Here is a 7,368-nt window from a genome sequence, read left to right as displayed (position 1 = left end):
AGATATGTTGTACCAATATTATCACACCAGGAGTTTGTGTATGACATATCCCAAGCTCCTTGAGCATAGACTTATCCCATATAATTTCTGCTGTAGCATTTGCCAATGCCTTATATTCTGCCTCAGTGCTGGAACGTGACACAGTTGCCTGTTTCTTTGCGCAACAAGAAATCAAGTTGGGGCCAAAGAAAATAGCAAAGCCTCTTGTGGACCTCCTGTTATCCAAGCAACCTGCCTAGTCAGAATTAGAGAATGCACTAACAAGAGTATATGATGACTTGGTGAATGTTAGTCCAACATTCAAACACTGGTAGAAAAGGGACCTTATGTGAGACACATTAGTCCCGGTTCGATTTTGGCCCGGTACTAACGGTACCATTAGTCCCGGTTCGAACGACTATGCATTAGTGTCGGTTCGTGTTGAACCTTTAGTACCGGTTCATGCCACGAGCCGGTACTAAAGGGGTGGTGGCAGGCTGGTGGCAGGCTGGGGCCCCACGAGCCCCTTTAGTCCCAATTTGTGGCACAAACTGGTACTAAAGGGCTAACCTTTAGTACCGGTTCATGCCATGAACCGGCACTAAAGGGGTCTAACCTATAGTCCCGGTTGGAGACACAAACCGGGACTATAGGGCAATTTTCAAACTCTACCCCCCTCCCCCCTCCCCCGTGTATCACCATTTCAGTTTTGAAAAAAAAACAAAAGAAAATGATAAAAACGTCAAAAATTAAGATTCTTCGAGATGTAGTTATGTTACTACATCTACAAGTTAGGAAATTTAAAAATTTAAATTTGGACATGTTTTGCAAAAAAGTGTGATGAATAAGTAAAAAACGACTATATCTTTTGCATACGATGTAAAAAACGTATAATATATCAAAATGTTCAGCACGAAAATCCGCACCCGATTTTGATGGCCGTAGGCCTGTTTGCAAATTTTTAGAATCGTCAAATTCTAAAAGGAAAAAAAGATATGCTCAAATTTCAGTTTTTTATAATTTGGTTCAAACTGTGGTCAAACCACTTATTCAAGAAATTTTAGTGTTATTAAATAATTATTCAAGAATATTAGTGTTACTAAATAATTATTTCAGTTTTTTGAATTTTGGTCAAATCTGGTCAAATTGTGGTCAAACTACTTATTCAAGAAATATTAGTGTTACTAAATAATTATTGTTTTTTAGAATAATTGTTTCAAACTCAAACGGTGAAACGTGTGACCTAATGCTCAAGCTAAACTCCTCAGGGTTATAAGGATTAACATCTTACTATTGTCAGGTAAACAACAAGTGCAGACTTGGAAACTAGGGGGAATAGAACTCCGAAATTAAGCGTGCTCAGGCTAGAGTAGTGAGAGGATGGGTGACCGGTCGTGAAGTTAGACAATTTGAAATGAGTGATCCACACTTGAGCAGTTAAGAAGGGTGATTAGAGACTAAATCATCAAATAATTCAGAAAATTGAAAATCGAAAAAATCATATTTTTTCCAAAAATTTCAAAAAAAAACCTTTAGTACCGGTTGGTGTGGTGTTACCAACCGGTACTAAAGGTCCCCCATACCACGGCGCGAGCTCACGCCACGTGGTGGGCCTTCAGTGGCGGTTCGTGCTGAACCGGTACTAAAGGGTGGACCGGCCGGGAAGTTAGACGATTTGGAATGAGTGATCCACACTTGAGCAGTTAAGAGGGGTGATTAGAGACTAAATCATCAAATAATTCAAAAAATTGAAAATAAAATAAAATCAAATAATTTTTCCAAAAAATTCAAAAAAGAACCTTTAGTACCGGTTGGTGTGGTGTTACCAACCGGTACTAAAGGTCCCCCATACCACGGCGCGAGCTCACGCCACGTGGTGGGCCTTTAGTGGCGTTTCGTGCTGAACCAGTACTAAAGGGGGGGGGGCTTTAGTCTCCACCCTTTAGTGCCGGTTGCAGAACCGACACTAAAGGCCCTTACGAAGCGGTAATAAAGCTCCGTTTTCTACTAGTGAAAGTATGTTTCACATATCTCAGTATGCGTTTAGCAGCAGTCCAGTGAGCTGAGGTAGGTGCATGGAGAAATTGACATACTTTATTTACTGCAAATGAAATATCAGGCCTGGTGATTGTCAGATACTGAAGTGTACCCACCAAACTCCTATACTTAGTGCCATCCTCCTGACTCAAGTCACACCTTCTGCAAGAGATAGTTTTTCTGAACTAGACAAAGGTTTCAATGATGGCTTACAACTCTGCATCCCTGCCTTGCTCAAAAGATCAGTGGTGTACTTTTCATGAGAGAGATGAAGACCACCCTCTCTGTTCCGCCTGACCTCAATTCCAAGAAAATAATGCAAATCACCAAGATATTTAAGAGCAAATTCAGAATTTAAATCTTTCAAAAGAGCCATGACTACTTCGTTAGAGGACTTGTAACAATGATGGCATCAACATAGAGGAGAACAAAGATAACTGTGGCGTGCTGGTTGTAAATGAACAGGGAAGTGTCAAACTTGGAGGGAACAAACCCAAGAGCCTGCAACTTAAAACTCAAGTGAGAATACCATGCTCGTGGAGCCTGTTTGAGTCCATATAGAGATTTATTCAGTCGACAGATATGAGATGGCTTGTGTGGATCTACAAACCCTGGAGGTTGTTTCATATATACTTCCCCTTCCAGAACGCCATGAAGAAACGCATTATGTACGTCTAGCTGAGGAAGACTCCATCCTCTAGATACAACAATAGACAGAACAAGACGAGTAGTGGAAGCTTTAACAACAGGACTAAAGGTGTCCTCATAATCAAACCCATACCTCTGTTTGAACCCTTTTGCAACCAAGCGTGCTTTGTAGCGATCTATGGTGCCATATGACTTTTTCTTGATGTGAAACACTCATTTGCAGTCAATCACATTGATACCTGGACGAGAAGGAACAAGATGCCAGGTACGGTTTTTCTGGAGAGCAGAGAATTCATCATCCATGGCTTGTTTCCACTTGGGATCTGCAACAGCCTCATAAACAGTGCGGGGTTTGCCTGTAGGGACATCAGCAACTAACCCATATTTTGTTTTATAATTAACAGGTTGTAATGTACCCGTTTGGAGGGGTGTACGCGAAAACACAGAGATGGCAGGAACAAGCGCAGAACATCCCGTAGGCTCAGCCACCAACGAAGCAGCGGATCCCAGTGATCTCGAGGGGGAGATAGCAATGGCAGGGGGATCTTCTGCGGTGCGCGACGCATCAGGAGAAGTGGAGCCCGACATCGACGATCTAGAGGAGCCGGGTGCAGCCGACTGGATGGGCGCAGCGTGAACGGGGTCGGTGCAGTGCGGGTCCCGCCTCATGTAGACGCGGGGACAGGCGCAAAACGGGCGGGAGACTGGTCCCCTATCGTGGGTTGGCTGGTCATGCGGGCGGGGACCGACCCCACAGGAGGGCGACACACGTTGCGAGGAGGTTGGCGCAGGGGGGAATCAGCCGGGGAGGCGCGGCCCTCCTGACAAGGCGGTGATCCCGGCGTAGATACGCCTTGACCTGACGCTGTCGAGCACGCAGATCCCGAAGCAGATGACCCATGATCTCCCGTGTCAGCGGCAGAACCCGCCAGGCATTGTTTTCTTCAGGAAAAATGTGATTTTCTTCACCATTTGTGCTGCGGTTTGTCCCTGTAACACCAAAATCAGGTAAAGGATTAGGAGAGTTAGTCAAAACTTGATCATCACAATTATCATTACCCATACGATCAACTCTAGAAAGATGGGAAGAAAACAGTAGGATCGCTTTGCGAAGGAGAGTGCCAACATTAGGGTGGTGTGTGGCAAAAGGAAGTTGTGTTTCATCAAATACCACATCACGAGATATATAGACGCGGCCGGTAGCAACATCAAGACATTTAACACCCTTATGTTGAGCACTCTATCCAAGAAAGACACATTGCTTGGAACGAAACATAAGTTTACGAGTGTTATAAGGACGGAGATTGGGCTAACATGCGCAACCAAAAACTCGAAGAGTGGTGTAGTCAGGTGTGACATGCAAAAGACGCTCAGTAGGGGTTTCATTGGAGATGACACGACTAGGCCACATGTTGATAAGATGCACAACAGTAAGAAACGCTTCATCCCAAAATTTTAGTGGCATGGAAGCAGAAGCAAGGAGGGCTACTCCTACTTCAACAATATGTCGGTGCTTGCGTCCGGCTGACCCATTTTGCTGGTGCGCATGGGGGCATGACACGTGATGGGAAATGCCAATCTTTTGAAAAAAGGAATTGAGCTTCTCGTATTCCCCACGCCAATCAGATTGCATAGCAATGATTTTACTATCAAACTTGTGTTCTACAAGAGCTTGAAAGTTGTGAAATACTTGAAACACATCAGAACACTTTTTGAGTAAATAGATCCATATGTACTTACTAAAATCATCAATAGATCTTACATATTAAGAATGTCGACCAATAGAAGTAGGGGCTGGACCCCATACATCAGAAAAAAATAAGTTGCAAGGGCTTGGTTGACACACTAGTGGATACAGGATATGGCAATTGATGACTTTTTGCTCGCTGGCATGAATCACAAACAGTTTCTAAATTTCTCTCACCAACAACTGGGAGTTTATTTCTACGTAGGATTTGATGAATAGTAGCAAAAGATGGATGACCTAAGCGACTGTGCCACCTTTCAGCAGAAAGCTTGATGGCACCATAAACTCTTTTATTGTATGAGCAATACTTAGGAAGTAATACATAGAGTCCTTCCACAGAGACACCCCTATGGAGAATTTCCTTCGTGGCTTGATCCTTGATCGAAAAGAATAATGGGTGAAATTCTAGAAAAACATTGTTATCAAGGGCAATGCGATGGACAGACAGGAGAGTTTTGGAAGCATTAGGCACATGCAAGATATCCTTTATTTCAAGGTTTTTGTATGGGGTTTTGATATGTGATTGACCAATATGACTTATGTCCATACCTGCACTATTTGTCGTGGTGTAGACTTGATCATTGCCACGATACTTCTCATGCATTGTTAGCTTCTCCAATTCACTCGTGATATGATTTGTTGCATCGGTGTCCATATACCAGTTGGTATCGACACCATATGACATATCAGCTGCAGCAGCAATTTTTTCTTTTGGGACGTATCATCGGCATAACGCCAATCACAGTCCTTAGCAATATGATTAGTTTTTTTTGCCGATTTGACATTTACCCTCATGGCCTTCGTAGCCTTGAAAATTTCGGCCCCTCTTGCTGTTGGAGGTGGGGCGCCGGCCATTGTTGTTGCTGGAGTTCTCCTGGTGATAGTAGCAGCTGCCACCACCACCATGATAGGAACCGCCACCGCCACCATAGTTGTTCTGGTGGTAGCCTCCGGCGCCATCGTTCGGGTAGCCGCCGCCGCCGCTGCCACCATAGCCACCTCCACAGTAGCCACTAGAGCCGCCACTTCCGGATCCGCCACCGTTAGGGTGGCCACCGCCACCATAGCCAGGGCCACCACGAGGACCGCCACCGTTGCTATTTTGGTTTTGGTTGCCGCGGTAGCCGCCATTGTTGCCCGCCTCCGTGGGAGATGGAGTTTGCAGAAGATTTGAAGTCGCCTACTCCATTGCCATGAAACATTTCGACCCTCTGCTCGAAGTTGGCCACAAGAGAGAAGAGGGCGTCGACGGTGGTAGGCTCCGTGCACACATCCAGCACGGAGACAATTGGTTGATACTCCATATCGAGTACAACAACGATGAAGGAGATGAGTTCTGCCTCCCCGAGCGGTCTGCCCGCCGCCGTGAGCTCGTCGGAGAGATACCTCATGTACCCGAAGTAGGCCGAAGCCGTCTGGGATCCCTTCTGCGTGTTTTTGATTTTTTCCAAATAAATAAAGCAGTTGGAATTTTGGAAATGACAATGGGTATATTTATTACATTAACTAAAGCTTATTTATTTCTCTTCATTTCTATCACAATAAGATGGACTTTACCGAGGATGAGAATGGATCAGTTATTAAATCTTGGATGGAAATTTCTTTTACCTATTTCCCTGGGCAATCTCTTATTAACAACCTCTTCTCAACTTGTTTCACTATAAATAAGATAATACAATAATAGTAAGAATATTTTCAACACAAAAGCTCTCTCAAACAAGAGAAAGAAACACATCTTTTTCATAGATGTTTAGAATGAATATGTTGCCTATGGTAACTGGGTTCATGAGTTATGGTCAACAAACAATACGTGCTACAGTTTGCCAATGCATCCTAGATTGCATGTGATGTCTCAAGGGAGGCGACTTGGATGAGGACTTCTTTGGATAGGTTTCGGAGAAGATATGCAACTATTTGTTGATCTTGAATAAGCCATGGGGAGTAGGCAGGATTTGGGACAACCTGATCCTTCCCATCGGTGCTCTTGCTTGTGATGGTTTTGGAGGGTTCTTGGATAGTTTGATCGAGATAGCCAAAAAGGCCAGCGCCCATGATCTGTGACCTGGCCTGGGTGCGCCATAGGACATAGTTAGTGCGGGAGAGTGGTTCGGAGCTGTTGTTGTTCAGGCCAGAGAAGATGGTCGAGCTAGAGGAGGACATGGTTTCTGGGATGATCGGTGGAAGGTAGGTTTCTGTCGATGGAGGGTGGATGGGAACGAGCTAGGGATAGCTTTCTGTCGATGGAGGGTGGATGGGAACGAGCTAGACGAGGTGGAAGAGTCCTGCTCTGATACAATGTTGGATAATGGTTTAAGCGTCTCAATCACCATAACATGGTGACCTGCATGTATATACTTCCTCTGTTCCTTTATATAAGGTGTATTTGTTTTTCCCAAAAATTTCACAATGTAAGGTCTATTTCCTGTCATATTTCCATGCGTGCCCTTCCACCATCCAGTACATGCCTTCTATAAAAAATAGTATGTACTCCTTAATAGGAAGGTACTAAAAAAGAATCTCTCTCCATGATTACATGCACTCGCATTTCTCTCTCTCCCCCATCCCACAGACTTATTTTATTTTGGTGCAACGTGATTCACTTGCCTTCTATTAGATTGCAGGTTATTTAGTTGCCTCTAATTAAGTTGCTAACTACCTAATTAGTCAATGGTATTTTGGTCCAAAATTTGTCTCAATTCTATGCCTTGGTCACTTCGCGCAAAAAAATACACCTCACATAAAGGAATGGGGGGAGTATATTGATACGAGTTGTAGTACAAGAGTTCAGGTGGTTACAATCTAACCATTCAGGAGAGATATACAAGTGGAAGGAGATAAGGATAGATACAAAGACAAATCAACTAACTATCTCCTAACAATGCCCTTGTATAACATAATGCGCTGACATGATGATTGGTTAACACATATGTCCATCGTATGATTTAGATGATGGGGTT

This window comes from Triticum dicoccoides, chromosome 3B (genome assembly GCF_002162155.2).
Source record: "Triticum dicoccoides isolate Atlit2015 ecotype Zavitan chromosome 3B, WEW_v2.0, whole genome shotgun sequence".
NCBI classification, from domain to species: Eukaryota; Viridiplantae; Streptophyta; class Magnoliopsida; order Poales; family Poaceae; genus Triticum; species Triticum dicoccoides.
Note: the sequence above shows the minus strand (reverse complement) of the source record.